Source organism: Gobius niger, assembly GCF_951799975.1.
Source record: "Gobius niger genome assembly, chromosome: 17".
In the NCBI taxonomy this organism is placed as follows: domain Eukaryota; kingdom Metazoa; phylum Chordata; class Actinopteri; order Gobiiformes; family Gobiidae; genus Gobius; species Gobius niger.
The window spans coordinates 1,921,155-1,943,730 of NC_136868.1; positions in this window are offsets into that span (position 1 = coordinate 1,921,155).

The following is a 22,576-nucleotide window of genomic DNA, read 5'->3' on the forward strand; positions in this document are numbered from 1 at the left end:
CTAGCGCCACGAAACTCTTCAAATATAAGAACGAAATTACAAAAAAAAATATCTCCAGAAATCAGCAACACTCTGGATAACTAGGAAATGAGGCCCTATGTCAAAAATCCCGAAATATCCCTTTTAACTAATCAAAACAAGTAAACTTTTGATAATTTTTGCAGGGCAGAATCTGTGCTGCACTAAACCAATGAACACTGATTAAAAGCGTCCCATATTCTGCAGAACACAGACCCAAACGTGGGACTTCTGTGTGAAAGCAAACCTCACAGAGACTAAACGCACAACAAAGACTCTTAACCGAAGTAATTCCCGTCAATATTAATTTTCCCGCAGCGCCGTAACCAAGTCAGCCGCTCAAAATGGCACGCCAAGGTCTCGCGTTTTTAAAAGCCCGTCGCTCTGGCCTCCATAGATTTTCCAATAAAGTGCCCCTCGCTGCATATGCGCGTATCTATAAGCACACATCCTTGGCCACTTTTTACATGCGCTCGCCAGCACTTAGTATTTGCACGATGAATAGGAGGCCCATCTGAACAGTGTAGATTATTGATCTGCGCCTCGTCCCTTGGCTCTAATGGCTCCGTGCATTCTCCAGCTCTTAGACGCTTCACAAAGTCGCCCGTCCAACAATGAAGGCAGCGTTTCATCATGTTTTTTTTCATTTACAGATGTATCTTACTGGACTTTGCAGGCATTAGAAAGAACTAACTCTAAAAATTATAGTCCAGAATCATTCAGTAGCAGTTTTTGCATTACATTATATTAATACAATCCCGGCTTTGGCCAATCTTTGAAAGGAATAGCCGGCGTGGGCGAACAATTTGATTGATTCCAACATTTGTTACAACTTTTCTGTCAATTTTTTAGACAAACATTTATCCCATTGTGTCCAAATTGCTTGTAAATAACTAAACTTCCCCTAATTCTTTACTGGAATAGCTACACATTTTATTAAGTAATGAATATACCGTAAATTCTCTAATACTGCCCTGTATTCCATTAGCGGCCGGGTCTCCGACAGAGGCCGGGTCTCCGACAGAGGCCGGGTCTCCGACAGAGGCCGGGTCTCCGACAGAGGCCGGGTCTCCGACAGAGGCCGGGTCTCCGACAGGGGCCGGGTTCGCGGCTGGCGGAGGCAAATTAAAGCCGGTCTCTAAAACAGGCCGGGGCTTTTATTAGAAACTATAGCAGTAGAAATATTCCCCATGTTAGGAATTTGTCTCATACTGGTGTAAATGAAAACTCAGGTGCAGGAAGTAACAAACTGAACCCGGGCCGAGGGGGACGCTGCGGAGGAGCTGATCCCAGCGTAACTTTGACACAGATTTAGCCACTTTTCAAACCTCCTGTGACCATATTTGGAAACAGGGCAACAAATGTTGTGTGACCCTCCAGGGTTTTAATAAAGTCTCCATCGTGTCTTCAAAGCACGTCCAGCTGCTCCGTGTGCAGGTCAGTCCCACGCCTCAAAATAACTCCTCCCATCAGCGCGAGCGTCTCGTCTTCTCTCGGGTCAGTCTCATGATCGATCACAAACACAAACGCTCCGTCTAAACTCGCCTTTTACACGAGATAACAACAAATAATCCGGTCCGCGGTAAAAACGAAACAGAAACCTGCAGTGACACTGATGTCAAAGCTCCGCTAACAGCAACGAAACACTTCCTGTTGTCCCGACAAAATAAAAGGCGTCAATGTTCCAGCCGCTGGGAGAGGGTTTGAAATGTTCATTAATAAATGAACCTAATATTTTAGGTGCAAATGGACACAAATCTCGTTTTTCTTCATTTTCCTGGTCGTCCGTTTTGCTCAAATAGAAATAAAGGCCTGTCTCTAATTGTGGCCTGGTTCCAATAAAGGCCTGGTCCTGGATGCCCTTGAGTAAATAAAGGCCCCGGCCGATATTAGAGCATTAACGGTAATAAATCTTTTGAGTTAATGACAAATTGCATAAAATAATAAACATTTCATTTATTGATCTTCATTTTGCTAAGTAACTCTATAGTCTGAACCCCCACCTGAACCGAGCACATTTTCTCCAGTTTGGCTTTACCCAAATCTAAAAGCTTATTGGTGCTGGTAACGAAAGTGAGGAGAAAATGCAGCAAAAAAAGTGACAAAAGGCCACAGAAATGTGCTGGAAATGGATCTAAACTGAAAAAAAGTGACAAAAGAGAGATGTAAACAAAAACGCCTCAAAGGTGTGACTAAAATGCGGCGACAAAGTTACAATCAATTTTGTTGGTCTTAGCTTTCAAATGAGGCACAGTGTGTCTTCTGTGTCGGCGTAAATGAACTACCGTGAATGCTCTAATATAGGCCGGGGCCTTTATTTACTCAAGGGCATCAGGACCAGGCCTTTATTGGAACCAGGCCACAATTAGAGACAGGCCTTTATTTCTATTTGAGCAAAACGAACGACCAGGAAAACGAAGAAAAAGGAGATTTGTGTCCATTTGCACCTAAAATATTAGGTTCATTTATTAATGAACATTTCAAACCCTCTCCCAGCGGCTGGAACATTGACGCCTTTTATTTTGTCGGGACAACAGGAAGTGTTTCGTTGCTGTTAGCGGAGCTTTGACATCAGTGTCACTGCAGGTTTCTGTTTCGTTTTTACCTTGGACCGGATTATTTGTTGTTATCTTGTGTAAAAGGCGAGTTTAGACGGAGCGTTTGTGTTTGTGATCGATCATGAGACTGACCCGAGAGAAGACGAGACGCTCGCGCTGATGGGAGGAGTTATTTTGAGGCGTGGGACTGACCTGCACACGGAGCAGCTGGACGTGCTTTGAAGACGCGATGGAGACTTTATTAAAACCCTGGAGGGTCACACAACATTTGCCCTGTTTCCAAATATGGTCACAGGAGGTTTGAAAAGTGTCTAAATCTGTGTCAAAGTTACGCTGGGATCAGCTCCTCCGCAGCGTCGCCCTCGGCCCGGGTTCGGTTTGTTACTTCCTGCACGTGAGTTTTCATTTACACCAGTATGAGACACATTCCTAACATGGGGAATCTTTCTACCGCTATAGTTTCTAATAAAAGCCCCGGCCTGTTTTAGTTCAGCAGTTGGAGACTTTCTATTCGGGTGGATTTCCTTCAAAAACGGTGTCTCTTCTGTAGAGTTGTATCGGCCCCTGCTCCACCCGATATCACGGCACATTTCAAAGTCAGTGTGTTTGATTCAAAGCCTCTTTACCTAATTCATTCCATTTTCAAACCCTCCTAATTTGACCATGTTAAGTTGAAACTGTTAGTTTTGGTCCAAACTTATTGCTACAGGTTTCCACGTCTCATTAGAAAGCTAAACGAGGACTAATCCGAGAGGAAGCTTGTCTCTGCAGGTGTCTCTTCTCTTTTCGGACGCTGCTCGATGGGTTTCGCTTGTGAGTGAGTGTCTTTTATGATGAAGATGATTTTAAGCGTGGGAAAGCTGGAAAGTGCCCTCCTCTGACGCTCTTTGATCTATTATCTGACAGACTTCAGGACTCAAGGACCCTCGCAGAAGAGAGGCCGTTTCAGACACAAGCGGCCACATTTTTCAAGGTAAAAAGCTTTGATGAGAGTTTTTTCCTACTGACCACTATTGCTCACATCGTTTTTGAATCTGTTTTTAGCTCATGTTTCTACTAGTTCCCCTTAAAGTGACCGTTTACTGTGGTAGCATTTGTTTTGTAATGCGATGTCTATACTTGTATTACAAAAAGGCAAAAACATTTAAATACTGTTAGGAATTGTGTCCTCACATGCCTTGTTATTTCAGCACTCGGGACACGCACATTATATTTATTCTTATTTATTACGGGCAAGGTAAACATTTCTTCACACCAGTGTTCGTTTTGACAACATATTTTAATTTAGTTTTAGTTTTAGTCTTTTGACGAAAATGTAATTCGATTTTAGTCTAGTTTTAGTCAAAAAAAGATCTTAAATTTTAGTCTAGTTTTAGTCGACTAAAATTGCAAGTAAATTGAGTCGACTTTGCATTGATAATAATAATTATAATCATATTTAATGTTGTTCCTCTGCTTCATGGAGCTGCTCCACATGAACAAAGCTCAGAGCTGATCCTTTAACAGAGAATTGACATGATCTGAGGCTCTTTCAGACGCTCAATACAAGTTTGGATGATTTTAGTCTCTCCTTTTCATTTTTATTTAGTCTGATTTTAGTCGACTCAAATATTATTATATTATAGTCATTATAGTCACAGTTTTACTCTCATGAGAAACTTTTAATTTAGTTTAAGTCCAATTTTAGTCGTCAAAAATATCACTTTGACTAAATATTTTAGTCGACGAAATTAACACTGGTTCACACAGACGTCTTTGGTTTGTTTTCAGTCTTAACCCTAGAAATGTACATTTCAAACTGAGTTCTGTGGGTGTTGAGTTACGAAGCTTTTATGAAAAGACTGACCAGATAAAGTCCTGCAGTCTGGGATTGTACAGATGTGATGAATGAACCTCTGGAGACAAAACCACCCCCCCTTTCCTTTTAGTGCAACCGATTGCCTTCAGAAGTTTCCTGATGATTTCTGAATCACATGTTGAATGACTAAACAGAGTCTACCTGTGTGTGATCTAAAGTCAGTTCAGATACAGCTGCTCTGTGATGGTTTCAGAGATCTGTTACTGTTGTGGAGCAGAAGCATCATGAAGTCCAAGAACACACCAGACAGGTCCGGGATCAAGTTATTGAGAAGTATAAAGCTGGGTTACAAAGCTTTAAACATCTCTCAAAGTACAGTTAAATTCAGCAAACCTACCAAGACCCGGCCGTCCTCCTCAACTTACTGACCGAACAAGGGCAGCAGATGAATCACTCGGCTGTGAAGGCGCATGATTGATTTATTTTTTCTTCAAACTTTCTGTGTAGTGAGAGAAAGACTTTCCTTTTATGTTTATTTCCAAATCTGTTTAAACCATAGGATCTGTCAGCAACAAGAGAGGAGCCAATTCTGAGTTCTGATTAGATGATTGTCCAGAGGCACAAACAGATATTTATAAAAAAAAAACAATGTACAAAACACTCGACATACACAACCTTTAAAAACAAAGTCAGTTTTTATCACAAACACACATAATACTCAACCATTTCAACGATATCTTATGACTTCTTTGCCATATGGATGTTGCGCAGGGGCGGACTGGCCATGTGTCCTGTATTCTGGAAGAGCACAGAGGGGCCACCGGTCCCGCCTCAACCGAGCTTTACCCAAATCTAAAAGCTACAAAGAAAAGCATCGAAATAGCGAGAAAAAGAGGATGAAAACATGAGGAAAACACGGACAAAAATAATTAAAAATTCAACAAAAATGTGACAAAAATTCAACAAAAATTCGACAAAAATGTGACAAAAAAGTGACAAAAATTCAACAAAAATGTGACAAAAACTCAACAAAAATCCGACAAAAAATTGACAAAAATGTGACAAAAATTCAACAAAAATGTGACAAAAATTCAACACAAATTTGACAAAAATTCAACAAAAATGTGACAAAAAAGTGACAAAAATTCAACAAAAATGTGACAAAAATGAAAAAAAAAGAAAAAGAAAAAAAAACATACAAAAGGTGACACAACACAGCAACAGCGCGAGGAAAAAGATCAGTTTTGTGGGTCTTAGCTTTCAAATGAGGTGCTACACAGGCCTATATCACAGCCAAAGAGGACAGAATGCATTTGGTTTAGGCGGGAGGTAAGAGGTTAAAATATGTACTTGTGGAAGTGTCACAATTACGCTCATTTGGGCCAGGCTGGTCAGAGTCCGGGGCTGTTTTTCAGTCCCAGTCCGGCCCTGATGTTGCGTCACCAAATATCGCGAAACCCTATATCTGCAAATAAAAGGCACACAACCAAACCTTTAAAGACTAACGGGACAAAAACAAGCCTCTCGTATTATCATCCTCGTTGTTTATTTACGTCTTCCCCAGTAAATCCTTGGAGCCTGTTCTGATACAGTGCGGCACTGGGGCAGTTCCTTCCTTCCTGTGTTTTGAGATCTCTTTGAATGGCGCTCATAAACATGTGCCGCCCCCCTCCTCCTCCTCCTCCTCCTAGAAAAAAGAGAAGAAGAAGAAGAAGAAGAAGGCCAATTTCCACTCGCAGCTGCCCAAAGAAAGCGTGAGCCTCGGAGCATTCCTGCCTCCACTTAAAGAGATCCAGAGAGAGGGAGGTGACAGAGAGACGAGTGCCAGAGCTGCACTACAGAACACACTCGTCTGTACTGAGGGCCGGCAGTGGCTTCCCTAAGGTCAAGACTCCAGATTAATGCATATTTTACTCTAATGTTAGTCAATTTTCATCATGTTTTAGTCAAATAATTGTCTTTTCCGGCTGTCTGTTCCGTTTTAACAGTGTGTGGGGGGACCCGGAGATGCCTGCACTAACTGAGAGGGGCCCGCCGCCACTTTAAAATGGTGTGAAGCCTTAAGAGGGCTGTAAAGTGGGCCTTAATGAATATAGTATTACACTTCATTTTGTTCGTCAGCACTGGTTGTAAATAGCCCCAGACAGAACCCCCCCCGCCCCCCCTCTCCGTTTCAGACTGAGCAGAATGTGGCCGCGGGATCCAGTGTTCCTCTGTCAGTTTATAATGTATTTGTCATCTTTTATTTGTTTTGTTTTTATGGGAGTCCAACTATTTTAATGAGACGCGTCCCAAAAGGCAAATCTATAAATGTTTAAAGGGACCAGATGGAGTTTAAAAATGTTAAATACGAAAGATTACATAATGCACTGGATGGTAGTGTTAGTTTCGACAACATATTTTATTTTAGTTTTAGTCTTTTGACTAAAATGTAATTTAATTTTAGTTGAGATTTAGTAAAAAAAAAAATTGAAATTTTAGTCTAGTTTTAGTCGACTAAAATTGCAAGTAAATTTAGTCGACTAAACCTAAGACTAATTTAGTGGACTTTGCATTGATAATATTGATTATAATCATATTTAATGTTGTTCCTCTGCTTCATGTTTCTGCTCCACATGAACAAAGCTCAGAGCTGATCCTTTAACAGAGAATTTACATGATCTGAGGTTCTTTCAGACGCTCAATACAAGTTTGGATGATTTTAGTCTCTCCTTTTCATCTTTATTTAGTCTTATTTTAGTCGACTAAAACATCTTACTCATAGTTTTAGTCTCATGAGAAACTTTTCCTTTAGTTTTAGTCCAATTTTAGTCGACAAAAATATCACTGCTGGATGGAACTTTGGACAATTTTCGTAAACGACTGGTCTCCCCTTAAAGACTATTTTGGACATGAATGGCAATAACATGTATTGATATGGACTGAAAATAAGATGTGAACAATTATTGGACCCCTCCTCCCCAATAAGTATTTAAACATGGTTGATGATGCTTAGCAGTGTTCATTTTGGCAAGTACAAAAATAATTATGCTTGAGACTTAGACTTACTCATACTATATAATATAATACAGATAATTGATGTAGTTTAAGCTAAATTAATATATAAAATAAAGTAAAATAAAGTAAAAATCATGAAATCAACTGGGGTTTCATGTAAAACTAATCTAAATGAATAGGGTGCTAAACTTAAACCTTGATAAAATAATAATAATCTACGTGCAGATAATACCGGGAGTAATTTGGCATCCGCACAGTAAAGTGAAGATTACTGCGCGGATTTCGAACTAGTCCTGGTATTATTACGCCTTACAATATAGTTCCCCCTTTTTATCCGCTTAGAAAATCCACATTGTTTAATTGTGTGTAATTATACTTTGTAGAGGAACACTTCACGTAACCATATTTAAATAGGGGAAACGTGGAAGAGCTTGGTAGCTTCTATCTTGACCTGTTTTGGAGCTATAGAGGAGAGAGGGAGAGGCTAAATGCTAACGCCGTCTGCGCTGTGTTTACGTGACTGAAGATCAGACAGGTCCTAAAGAACTCGTCACAGCTCAGGTAAGAACATATCTCAGTGTGTAAAAACGGTGGCCTGTTCCTTTAAGTATTCTGCTGTTGTAGCCACAGCCGCCCTGGGACAGACTAACCATTTACCACGTGGCTAAAATGTGCTGTTTCTATCCTATATCCTCTTATTATGTCAGTGCCCTCTGCTGGACACGTGTGGAATTCTTTCCTTTTTCATATCTAAGCTGCCCCCTTGTGGCTGGCTGGTTATTTCTTATTTAAAGAGGGGGTATTCTGCTTTTTTCAGTCACATAGCACCAGTCTATATCTCACTACAATGATGAGCAAACCTTCTGTTGGTCTGTAAATGCAGTAAATTAGAATAACTGCCTTGTATAAAATGTCTCTCTCAAAATGGCTGACGTGAATGTCTTGAAATAGGCCTCTGTCTCTTTAAGAACCTCTGAGCCTTTAGACACGCCCCCTCCACACGCTGTCTGTGGCATCAGTGGGGAGGGGGTTCTGCTGAGGAGCAGTGGTTGGTTACTCGGCTGGTGACCAAAGCTCGGAGGCGTCTCCAGGAGGTGGGGGCGTTCCTAGGAGGACTCAGGCAAACCTATCCCTAAAATGGCCGCCATCAGAGTTTTTACAGATGACTCAGAAATACGTGAATGTGCCAAGGCAACACTTCAGCCATGTTTTTAATGAGGGAGTGACAGAAGAACATGATGGAAAGCTTGAAAAAGTCCATTTTGCAGAATACCCCCCCTTTAAAAAATCATAACTCTACAGAGGAATGGGCATAAAACAAAAACCAATACATAAAAGCGTTTCCAAACTTCTTACTGTACATTATTGCGATGTTTTACAAAGTCACAGAGAAATCATTCTGGGATATTTCTTGCTAAAACACCTCAGAGCGCCCAGTAAATAACAAACTGTAATCGTATTTGCGTGGCGCACACAGAACAAAGCCCTATTGTGACCAGACACAGAAGTTAATGCCTCGAAAACATCATTGATCAGCCGCAGTTCCCGTCTGCAAACTTTCAGGACGCTCATCCACATCAGCGAAAAGCCTCGCGCACACGGATCGACCCGGCGTCACGGCCACAATAGCTCGGTAACGTCTCGGCGAATAATCACAAGGCATTCATGGAGGCAGATTAAGGTGTGTTTGCAAAGCCTCATCAGATGTCCCTATATACGAGGCACAAAAGCGGCCGGAGGAATAATCGGCATCGAAAAACCCACTTAAGACGTCGATGGTGTCACAACAGAAGGAGCGAGCGGCGGGAAACTCGTCGATACTTTGCCAATCAGTTAATTATATTAGGCCCGTTTGGAGATCTGTGCGAACAAAGACATGGCTCACACGACAGAGGCGGTTTGCTTGAAAACATTGTGGATAAATTATAGCTTCTTACACCTGACATTTTGAAGCACAATGACCGTTTTTCCATACTGAGATATGTTCTTACCTGAGCTTTGACGAGTTCTTTAGGACCTGTCTGATCTTCAGTCACGTAAACACAGCGCAGACGGCGTTAGCATTTAGCCTCTCCCTCTCTCCTCTATAGCTCCAAAACTGCAAAAAGTAAATATGAAGCATTGTCTTAAATTACTTGAATTGAGGAAATGTTTCTTGCTTTGAGCGGTTTTCGCTAATTTAGTCATTTTTCCTGATCGGACCAAGTTTGCTTTGCTTGTTTGAGGACATTTCAGACCAGTTCTAGGGTAAATCTCGCTTGAAATAAGAAAGTAAAATTGCCAATGAGATAAGACCAGTTTTCTTTCCCCATTGGCAAAGAAAATGACCTGAAATAAGGACGAAATGTATCTAAACGAGTCAGAAACATCTCAGAACAAGTGAAATAATCTGGGACAAATGCCCAAGAACTTCTTAACTAGTCAAAACAACTAAAATTTGGATTATTGTGCTCAAATTGAGATGTTTATACTAATCTAGTTAAATACTTTTTGCAGTGAAAACAGGTCAAGATAGAAGCTACCAAGCTCTTCCACGTTTTCCCTATTTAAATATGGTTACGTGAAGTGTTCCACTACAAAGTATAATTACACAAAATTAAACAATGTGGATTTTCTAAGCGGATAAAAGGGGGAACTATATTGTAAGGCGTAATAATACCAGGAGTAGTTCGAAATCCGCGCAGTAAAGTGAAGATTACTGCCAAACTACTACACTTTGATGTGAACGACTGAATATAGGCTACAGGGTTAAACATTTTTATATTTTCTGCTGGTGTTGTGCCTCGTGATTTTTTCAATGGAAAAAATGTGCCTTGGCTCAAAAAAGGTTGAAAGGCTGAAACGATGAATCGATTAATCGACGACTAATCGATTATTGAAAGAGTCGACAACTATTTTAGTAATCGATTAATCGTTTTCTGGCTCACACAGACTAAATTGGAGCAAAAATGACATAAGAAATGTAGTATTTTTGATGAAAACCTACTTTGATTTTATATTTAGGGTCTGTAGTGTTTTGTACGTTGTAAATTTCATTAATAGAGCCTTCAAAAAACATTTCCCTTTAGTTTACTCCATCAGCACCACTAAAGCGCCACTTATAATGTGATGAATGTGATAAAAAAAAGTGAAAAAATAAAATTTTCCTACACCATTCACAACCAAGCGGTTAATCGATTAATCGTAAAAATAATCGATAGACTAATCGATTACAAAATAATGGTTAGTTGCAGCTCTGATTAAATATTATAAATGCCAAGTGGTGTTAAATTTAGTCGATTCTACTCAACTAAAACTGAAATTAACACTGTTGCACTTTTGACAGAAATGTTTTTCACTTCAGACTGTGGTAGTTCATGGGTTTCTTGCTCCTCGTGTGATTTCAGTTTGCAAATCTAATCACAACTGCATCACCTATTTAAAAACTTTGAATGAGATATGCTGCGAAATCATGAAATGCCTTTGCTAAATGATTCAGAAAAGCCAGACTAAAGCTCAACAGTTTGCTTTATGATCTCCTCGGACCCCCACCCCCCCCTCCCCTCGCGCCCCTCCCCAGCTCTGTCCATGTGGCCGCGAGTGTTTGTCTCTTTTTGTCTTTCTCGGGTTATCAGGAAGCGCGTCTCTGACAGCTCTTTTGTTGCAGTTGTCGCTTTAAGTTTTAAAAGCAGTCCTGGGGGGGGGAGAAAAATGATGAGCTGATAGACTGAGCGCCAGAGCCTGTAAAGACGTCCTCCTAAAGACACCGCCATTTATCAAAAAGGAGTTAAAAGGAGTTTTCTCAGTGGACGAGGGGAACATATCCAAACTCACTCAGAAAAATAACCTCCTGATGAACTCTCTCACTTTTTATTTAACCATATCAAAAAAAAGTTTATCAAAATGTTCACATACACTGCAAAAAGTGCCCTGCTAAAAACAAGGGAAAAAATCTTATAATAAGACGTTTTGTCTTGTTTTAAGGAGAAAATTCTGCCAATGGGGTCAGCGGTTTTATCTTGCTAAGAATTCTTATTTCTAGAATATTTGTCTAATCATAAAACAAGAAAGAAACACTAAATTTAAGCAAATAAATAACTAGAATTAAGCAAAATGTCCTCAGAAAATTGAATAATTTAAGGAAAACATTCTTATTTAGTGAAAAAATGTGGGATATTTTACTTAAATGATTGATTTAAGTAAAATGTTCTAAATTACTCACATTTTTTGAGCAAAATGTTCTTAATAAACATTAATATTTAAGGAAAGTATTGCCCGGAGACCCGTCTCCATGATGTGGAGCCAGGCTGATGGTCAGAATCACCTGCTGGAGGATTCACCTATTGTACATGTTTTTAGTGGTAGACACGGGGAGAACATGCTCCACACAGAAAGGCCCCGTCCTGGTGGGAATCGAACCCGAGACCTTCGAGCTGTGAAAAAATATTCTTTGTCTAAAACTGAAGAAGATTCAAAAAGTTTTTATTTCTTGTTACAATAAAAACTTATCATGTTTTTAGCAAATTCATCTGAACAAGAAATGGCTAGATTTTATTTCCTAAAACAAGATTTTTTTTCTCAAGAAAACTTTGCTCGGCAAAACATTAAAAAAATAAGAACTTATTTCTTAAAGTCAGACATTTTTTACTTGCTTAGAATCCACTTTTTGCAGTGCACTTGGGCAAAGTCTTATTATCAGCTTCACCTATTACAGAAATGAATGCAGGTCCAGAATTAGACTAATACTGACAGGCCTGATCCATGTTGGGTTTAAACCCTGTGACTGTGAACAGATAACATGAGCTGTAAAGCCCTGTCAACATCCTTAAAGTAACAAAGGAATGCTGAGTAACCCAACCCCCCCTTTACATTTATGTAGGACACATTTCACACACAACGTGACTCAAAGTGCTGCACGAGAAGCGTTTTATCAAGTCAATAAAACACAGTTGATCATTTTCAGCCTGGATTTGAACATCGTCTGCAGATTCACTGTCGGGCCAGACCTGTCGCCTTCTGTGGAGATTTAAACATGTTAAACTCTCAAATTACTCTGTCTTCTCCCAATCGTGTTGCAGCAGTTATGCAGAGACACATTAGCTGGGAAACACAATTTGAGTTCTAAAATGATGAGGTGAAGGTGTATAAGCAAATAGGACAACACTTTATGACATCAACAGGTAGACTTTTGACACCTGCCAGGTTTTTTGTTAGTCATTTTATACTCACTACTGCCACCTCAGGTCATACGTGTAACTGCAGCTTCTATATTAAGCTCATGCATGACGGCACTTCAGACCCGAAGTAACAACTTTCTGAGTGACAGTGCAGGATTTTAGAGGCAGTTGTGGTGAACAGGTCTGGGCTCATTCTACACCACATGGCTGGGACATGTAAGGGGTGGAAAATGCTTAATTTTAACATTATTAAACTCTGTATAGTCCCTTTAAGAAACATGGAGAAACACTTGCTCAACAATGAGGGCCACACTTTATGTCATCAGCTGGAGAAAAATGCCGTATTCAGTTATGAGATTATCATAACTGGCTTCTTCCTTAACATTGTAGTTTTAATGTAAAAGTTAGACCAAACTTACATTTCTTATTTTATGACGTTTTGTCGACGGATGTCGACGTATTCATTCACAAATACTGACATGTTTGGTAACCGCGAGGCGCACAGAATCCCCCAGACAAGACTCTGTAATCCAAATATGGTCATTTCCTTTGTGGGCGTTGGTATATAGACAGTACCGGTCATTTTTTATTAACATTGTAGATTCTCACTTTGGCATCCGCACAGTAAAGTGAAGATTACTGCGCGGATTTCGAACTACTCCTGGTATTATTCCCCCTTACAATATAGTTCCCCCTTTTATCCGCTTAGAAAATCCACATTGTTTAATCTTGTGTAATTATATTTTGTAGTGGAACACTTCACGTAACCATATTTAAATAGGGAAAACGTGGAAGAGCTTGGTAGCTTCTATCTTGACCTGTTTTGGAGCTATAGAGGAGAGAGGGAGAGGCTAAATGCTAACGCCGTCTGCGCTGTGTTTACGTGACTGAAGATCAGACAGGTCCTAAAGAACTCGTCAAAGCTCAGGTAAGAACATATCTCAGTGTGTAAAAACGGTGGCCTGTTCCTTTAACATTAATCCTTCAAAATAACCGCCTTTAGCTTTGATTACTGCTTTGCACACTTTTGGCATTTTCTCAGCGTGTTTCACGATGTCACAGAAATGGTTTTCACTCCACAGACTGTAAGTTGAGAGTAAAGGGTGGGAACAAGATGTTATTTTGAGTTATGGGACAGCAGAAAGGCGACTGGCTGGTAACATGGATGACTGAATGCAGAAGTATAAAAAACATACGTGTGTTTTCTTCAGGCATGGGCAGATGTACAAACACCGATGCAGGTCTTCATCATTATACCGTGACATGTGCCCTTTAAGTGCCCGCTCCCCCTCACAGCCTCCGCCCCCGTCACAACAATGCGCTGCAATAACCGCTGAGTGTGATCTCCTGCAAATAAAGCCGCCATCAGCTTTTGTCGTCCTGCCACAAAGGACATTTAGCCATTGTTTCCTGGCTCTGTTTCTGTGAAGCGCCGAACAATCCCCCAGTTGTCCCCCTTTTATTCCATATTTCGGGCGGGACGGATAAGCGCTGGCTAAGTGTTATCACTGGATCGGTTGTTGTTTTATGATGCGCGTGTGTGTTTTGCTACAGCGGGACGTCGTTTCTCCCTCGTCAGCGAGTCGCATTGTGTCTATTCAAGCACTGTACAGCGGACGGCTCATGCGGGGCAGTTATGTTTATGCAGGCGGATTCACTTAGGAAGAAACGGCACTTCAGAGAGTCGTTCTATCGCACAGGACGTGGACTTGATATTTAAGGAAGGAAATGCTAAATTCAATGGCTTAAGAGTCTGTGAAGTGAAAACTATTTCTGGTGACGACATCGTGATGCTCATTGAGAAAGTTAAAGTAAAAAGTGCAAAGCAGTGATCGAGGCAAAAGGTGGTTGTTTTGAACAATCTAGTTCAAACTTCGTAACGTTCATTGTGTCTACTTGTGTTCTAGTATCACTTTTTTGGTTCGTTTTGTCAGACACTAAGGTTAGAGATGTTAAAGATCTTTTACCTGTGATTAAAGTGATACAATCTAGTTCAACATAATTGTGTTATATGTGTTCATTCATAAATTAATGCCTTCAGTGAGACTTGAAATAGAAAGAAAGAAGAAAACAATTCCTAAAAAAAAAGCATCTCCGAACTTTTCACCAGTTGTGTCCATCCATCCATCCATCCTTCCGCTTTATCCGGGGCCGGGTCGCGGGGGCAGCAGTCTCAGCAGAGATGCCCAAACTTCCCGGTCCACACACACCTCCTCCAGCTGTTCTGACCCCGAGGCCACACCTCCTCCAGCTGTTCTGACCCCGAGGCCACACCTCCTCCAGCTGTTCTGACCCCGAGGCGACACCAGGCCAGCTCGGAGACATAGTCCCACCACCGTGTCCTGGGTCTTCCACGAGGTCTTGTCCCACTAGGACATGCTAGTGGTATCCGGAACAGATGCCCGAGCCCCCTCAGCTGCTCCTTTCGACGTGAAGGAGCAGCGACTCTACTCCGAGCTCCTCCCGGGTAACTGAGCTCCTCACCCCCAGCCACCCTGCGAAGGAAACTCATCTCGGCCGCTTGTATTCGCGATCTCGTCTTTTCGGTCATGACCCAAATCTCATGACCATAGGTGAGGATCACATGACCATAGGTGAGGATCACATGACCATAGGTGAGGATCACATGACCATAGGTGAGGATCACATGACCATAGGTGAGGGCGGGAACGTAGATCGATCGGTAAATCGAGAGCTTTGCCCCGACTCAGCTCCCTCTTCACCACGACAGACCGATACAGCGACCGCATCACTGCTGACGCCGCACCGATCCGTCTATCGATCTCACGCTCCATCCGTCCCCCACTCGTGAACAAGATCCCGAGATACTTGAACTCCTCCACTTGAGGCAAGGACTCCCCACCGACCTGTAGAGGGGAAGGAGAACCATGGCCTCAGATGTGGAGGTGCTGATCCTCATGCCGGCCGCTCCACACTCGGCTGCAAACCGGCCCAGAGCGCGCTACACCAGTCGTGTACACAGCAGAACTTTACAATCACTTAAAGGAACAGGCCAACGTTTTTCCAGATTGAAGTTTAGACGAGTTGATCCGTACCTGTCTGGTCTTTGTGCCCGTGGAAGAGCGTGGTCGCTTCTAACATCACCCCCGTTTGGAGCCATAGGAATACATTGGGAGAGGCCAAATGCTAACAACATCTTTGGTCATTTTGCGTGACTGAGAGCACGCACAAAGACCAGACAGGTACACATCAACTCCTCTAAGCTCAGGTAAGAACATATCTCAGTGTGTAAAAACAGTGGCCTGTTCCTTTGTCAGTTTTGTTGGGAGAAATGGGAGAAAGTTGAACAGAATTCAGGAACTCAGGTTTCTCATGTCACTCTTGTCTATATTTTGGCTTTTTCTGGCATTTTGCTATATTTTTGCGTTAACCTGATATTGCTAAACTGCTGTACTCTTTGGAAACTTCTGAATACTCATTGTAAGTTTGGTTGAGCAGTGAAAAGATATTTATTTTCCTCTTCGTTCGGGACTGACTGTAAAAGCACCGTCGTTTGGCCACAGATTCAGCTTCATCTGACTGCACAGCCCTTTCTGTTTTGTCAGTGGGATCATGATCTGTCCCGCCCCTGCAGGCGTTTTCTGTAAGTCTGGTCTTAAGCAATCAATAATTTCAGCTAAAGAAAACACACAGAGTAAAGTGGATTACACTGGTCCCCAATAGGATTATGTACGTTTGAGCTGTTATTATTAATGGGACATGAATGAACATTGTTGGGTCATTTTGTGTCCTGTAACGACATATTTTCGGGCTTTCACGCGGCGTCATAGTCAGGGCCCCACTTGTATTGAATCTTATGGTCCAGTTACGATGGAAAGAAGGTTCGAAAGTCCAGTATTGCCAAAAGGTTTGTATGTTATATTTTCAGTTGGAGTCGAGGCCGTTTTAAAAAGTTAAATTGTTCCCCTGTTACCCGCGGGGCTATGGTTAGGCTTAGTTAAACCTAATCAGGATATAACTAGGGTTAAGAACGGCAAATGTAATGCAAGTTGTGTTCCACTCACACAGATCTCACACAGATTTTTAGAAACTAGAAGGTCTTGGCTTTCAAATGAGGCATCACACTGGCATGTAGGCTGTTCACTGCAAAAGGTAATTTACTAGATTAGTTTAGATTTGAGCACAATAATCCAAATTTTAGTTATTTTGACTAGTTAAGATTTAGTTGGGCATTTGATCTAGATTATTTCACTTGTTCTGAGATGTTTCTGACTCGTTTCGATACATTTCGCCGTTATTTCAAGTACGTTTCTCTGCCAATGGGGTAAGAAAAATGGTCTCGTCCCATTGGCAGTTTTACTTTCTTATTTCAAGTGATATTTACCCTAGAACTGGTGTGAAATGTCCTCAAACAAGCAAAATGATCTTAGTCCGATCAGGAAAAAGTGTCTAAATGAGTGAAAACCGCTCAAAACAAGATACATTTCCTCAATTTAAGTCATTTAAGCCAATGCAAATTTACTTTTTGTAGTGTAAGCTCTCCAGTCAATACAGTTTGAGATTTGGATGTAAATAATTGTTAACCCTAAGGTGGCAGTTAAAGGAATAGGCCACCGTTTGTCCATACTGAGATATGTTCTTACCTGAGCTTTGACGAGTTCTTTAGGACCTGTCTGATCTTCAGTCACGTAAACACAGCGCAGACGGCGTTAGCATTTAGCCTCTCCCTCTCTCCTCTATAGCTCCAAAACAGGTCAAGATAGAAGCTACCAAGCTCTTCCACGTTTTCCCTATTTAAATATGGTTACGTGAAGTGTTGCACTTCAAAGTATAATTACACAAAACTAAACAATGTGGATTTTCTAAGCGGATAAAAGGGGGAACTATATTGTAAGGCGTAATAATACCAGGAGTAATTTGGCATCCGCACAGTAAAGTGAAGATTACTGCGCAGATTTCGTGTTCAGTTTACGTGACTGAAGGCACGGGGGAAGATCAGACAGGTCCTAAAGAACTCGTCAAAGCTCAGGTAAGAACATATCTCAGTATGTAAGAACGGTGGCCTATTCCTTTAAATGGTTGAATCGTTCTGTCCATGGCGCAATACTAAAGTATGGCATGGTTGGTTTTGTCCTTTTCAAGACATTATATAATTTCTGTCGTTTGTTTATCATAAACATCTTAAACGATGATGTTTCGTGGCCACAGGATGTGAATCCAACCCCACAGAAAGCAGAGTTTGATTCAGACGACACTTTTAGACGCTCTAGATTTGCATCTAAGGTAAAATCTCTACAGGTCTGTTCATTCATAAATGATTTCTAACAAGGCTTTGACCTCACCTTTATATGGTCGAACAGCTGAAAACATCTGGATCGTTCATAATTTGCGATGTTTGGTCGCTAATGCTAACGGCTGTAGGAGAAATACATTGAGCAGGCTAACGGACTAGCCTACGTGCTAACTGTCTGCATACGTTAGGATCGAACGCCAGAGTGGAAACATATCAAACATGTTACAATGAAAAATGATGTCGTGTGTTGATATTTCACCATTTATGGCCATAAAGTAAAGATGTGTCTCAAAGTAGTGTCTCAAATAACCACTCTCAAGTGTAAGAAAAGGAAGATGCTACTGAATAACTGAGTGTCGAAGTCCTATTTATGTTTTAGCGACAGACAAAACTCTAAATAATGTTAAATTTCTGATATTTCCAAAGAAAACACTGTGTGAAATAGATGAAAGAAGTCATTCTAATGTCAAACCTAAGTTATTATTTCACATCAACATGATTGTTTTGTCACTTACAGATTTACTCACACTGAAAAGAGCCACAAAATACTTCAAAATGTGAGTCAAGTTGGAGTGAAAAGTGCTGGAAATAAGAAAATGTTCTCCGATCAAAGTATATGAACGAGTTACTGCACTTCTGTTTTTAGTTTGTGGGAACCTCCTCCCAACAAAAGGCAAACAACTCTATTTAGAATTTCAGACGCATTCCTCCGGTTTCAGCAGATGGCTATGAGCGAGTCAAATATTTCCTTTGTTTCTTCATGCCTTATCCAAAGAAAACAAACACGGGGGAAATCTGATCTTTGCACATTCGGCCCATTGTGGTGTCGCGGTTTGTCAATGCCCTCATTCATCTGTGCGCCTCCGAACCTCTCCCACCTCACCGGCGTTTGCAGAGAGCGAGGGGTGAAGCCGTGGGACAAATCACTACCAACATGTTCGATTTTGTGGTTGATGTCTTTTGACGGAGGAAATTAGCACTTTGTATTTTAAATAACATATCAATGCACTTGTGGTTGTATATCCTGGACAGGGTCATATTTTATTTTATGTTAATTTATTTTATTTATTTATTTTTTTGTCTTTTTTTTTTCTCTATTGCTCTCATTTCCATTTGTTCTGTTTTGATCTTTCCTTAAGAAATTGCCTTCAGTGTATCTGTTTTTGGGCATCATTTGATCTCAAGGGGGATTGGGGAAAAGAAATGGGGAAAAAATGTAAATTGCAATAATGGCATCGCACCAATAAAAAGTTGATCAAAAAAAAAAAAAAAAGAAATAATCCCTTAATTCAAGTCATACCATGGTCTGGGTGAATACTGGATTCTGATTGGCTGGTGCATTATTTTGGTGTAACCGCACACGTAGTCCGGTAGTTAAATCACTGGGATGTCACTCCGCTGTGGCGTCGCCATAGCAACGCATGACACAGCTGAACCAGATAAAGGCGTAATTAGTGACTGACAGGAACATATGAGATGGATTTAGTGTTTGCTAAATGTTTGTAGAGGAGAGTGAGCAGCTAGGTTAGCTACTGTTAATAACATATGAGCTTTACATTTCTATTGGAAACGGTTAAGGCTATTCATCATTTTCAGGCGTACATAAAATGATCCTGCATTGAAGCGTCTTTGTCTGGATTAGTAAAGTCAAACATAAAAGTTTGAGTTGGGGGGGCCCAGGTGTGAGCGACTCCACCGCAGCTGTTTCCATAAACAGTTGAGCTGGTTGAGCTAGCTAGCTTTAGCTTCAGGTTAAACCTTGTAAAAGGTAAATAACTGGTGCCCACGAGTGCCGCATATCGGTGTTTCCTTCCAGGGAAAAGTGTTTCCGGGTTAGTCCTGTTGTGTTGTGATTCTGTGCTGATGTTGTGTCGTTGAGCCTGACTGAGATCCTCGTAATAGCTGCGGAGAATGACTCGCTCTGAGACCAGCCTTCAGTGAGCGGCTAATAACCCACACAAAATAGTCCCGTAGTCTGGCAGATTTAGTGACTTTAGTCAATGAAAAACACATTTATTATAAATGTTATGTTTGTGGGACCCTGGTATAAGCGGATTAAACAACGAGGAGCCGCGTTAGACGTTATAATGCAGGAGGAACAACACTGTGTCGGGCGTTAGAACCGGCTAATGCGGCTCCGAGTTGTTTAATCCTTACTTATTGTATGTCATTTCTTCTTGAGGAGGGTTATTCTTTTATCCAGTGTGAGCTTCTGCAATGTCAAAAGATCAATTTCTCTTGTATTGATGATGGGAGAGTGTGACCACTGCACAAAACCGTCTTCAGCACATCCCAAAGCTCCTCAGTGGGATCAGGTCCTGGACTCTGTGGCCAATCCAAAACTCTTAAAGCAAAGTAACAGTATTCATCATCAGTCTGATGAATTCCCCCGGGCGGAGCTCTCTCTCTGCTCGCTCATGTGTCTGCTCACGCTGGGATTCGCTGATGGAGGGTGGTCGGCCGCTGGTTCCCACTGGGGGCAGGAAATGCGCTTGTTTTCATTGTGATATGAGCAGAGAGGACGGTGATAGAGGCGACGGCCGGGGAGATAAATCCAACTCTGGGCTGTTTCAAACTCTGACGTCACTAATGTGGAATCACCAAACGTTCACCGTTCAGGCCACCGACCTTTTGGAGCTTTTCTGACGCGTTTCGGGGTTCAGAACTGTACAGATGTTCCTGCGTGTTTGAGAAATCCTTTGTGCTCACAGTTTAAACCTGGAAGGGCTAGTGTGTCCATTGTCTTTCTCCTACAGGGTTTCTGTTCATTTGTGTCATTTTACTGGCTCTTGTGCGACTCTTACTGTTTCAAACTTCCGCTGTTACATGCGGGCCACAGACACTGGTCCTTGTATTCTCTGTGAACGTGACTCTGGACTAGGGCTGAAACGACTAATCGATTAATCGACGACTAATCGAAAATTGAAAGAGTCAACAACTATTTTAGTAATCGATTAATCGTTTTCTGGCTCACACAGACTAAAATGGAGCAAAAATGACCCAAAAAAATACATGACACGGCGAGTACATACTGTAGATCGTAGCCTGCGCGATAGAACTGTGTTCAGTGGAGCAGTGGCTAAAGCGCTTTGAAGTGTCTTGCCCAAGGTGTGCAACTTCAGGAGCTGGGATTTGAACCCCTGACCCTCCGATCATGAGATGACCCGCTCTACCATCGGCACCATTGTTGCCCCCGACTGGAATGAATAAATAACGCAAAGTGTGTCAGAAAAGCCCATTAAAAACTAGTGCATTCATGATTTATAAAAGACTTTTCTCCAAACATGAGTTTTACAACAATAGAGAAGAGTTTATTTCAAGCCTTCCAGTGTTAATTTTGACAACATATTTTAATTTAGTTTTAGTCTTTTGACGAAAATGTAATTCGATTTGAGTCAAGTTTTAGTCAAAAAAGTATCTTCAATTTTAGTCTAGTTTTAGTCGACTAAAATTGCAAGTAAATTTAGTCGACTAAATTTAAGACTTTGCCTTGATGACATTCATGATAATCATATTTAATGTTGTTCCTCTGCTTCATGTTTCTGCTCCACATGAACAAAGCTCAGAGCTGATCCTTTAACAGAGAATTTACATGATCTGAGGCTCTTTCAGACGCTCAATACAAGTTTGGATGATTTTAGTCTCTCCTTTTCATTTTTATTTAGTCTGATTTTAGTCGACTCAAATATCTGGACATTTTAGTCACAGTTTTAGTCTCATGAGAAACTTTTAATTTAGTTTTAGTCCCATTTCAGTCGTCAAAAATATCACTAAAATTAAGACTAAATATTTTAGTCGACGAAATTAAAGCAGTACTAAGTAACTCTTCCCCCTAGAGGCCATAAGCGCAACTGCAGGTGTCGTAGCAAATTACGATTTTTTAACTTATTAATTGTCTTGGAGAGTAAATACTACGCTGACAGGAAAGGCGAAGGGAGAGAGGGTTATTGTGCATCCAATTATACAATGGAAATATTTTTTTTCACTCAAACTTTGCTGTAAATACTGTTTAAAGTGACGTTAGCCCGCAGTTAGCTTTTTCCGTTAGCATGTTAGCTTCTTCTTAAGTGTGTATTGGTGGCTCCGGTCCGGTGGCAGTCAAGTTGCAAACATGGTTTTCTGGCCAGAGACACCAGGGGGAGATGAAAGATCCTCCAATCATCCCATAAACACTTGTATCACCCCCACAGGGACTACGGAGAGGATTTATTAAGGTAAACACGTTACTTAGTACTGCTTTAACACTGAAGCCTTCAGCTGGACTGGGTTGTTTTCAAATATTGCACTTTACTATAAAGACTTTTTTAAATTGAAGGGACCAAACAACTTGATCCTGCACTTGCTCGAACATGTCTCGATGTAATTCAAACGCTGAAAATCCCTGAGTCATGAACGTTTCACAGGCTCCGCAGAAACGTCCGGCGCCGCAGCCCGAGCTCTGACTCGCGCTGGTCCATATTTGCTGTTTGCTTGACCCCAGAAGGCCACGAACCCTGATCCTTCATCTCAGGACAAAGCTTATGTTTGCAGTGACATCATAAAAGCCTGCACAGAGGTAACAATGGCTGACGGATTCAAAAGATCACCCAAAATAGTTTGCCGTGAAATTTCCACACCAGCGTTTGGACACATGCAAATTCAACTTTCTGAACTTTAAACCACGTTATAATGTTGTTCCTGCGTCAAAAAGACAAACCTGAAGTGGCGTTTTACAATACTCATCCTGTGTAATTTAGCTGATTCTTCTTCTACAGAGTCTGCGCCTCGTTCTTTACTACAACTGTGTCATTGTTTA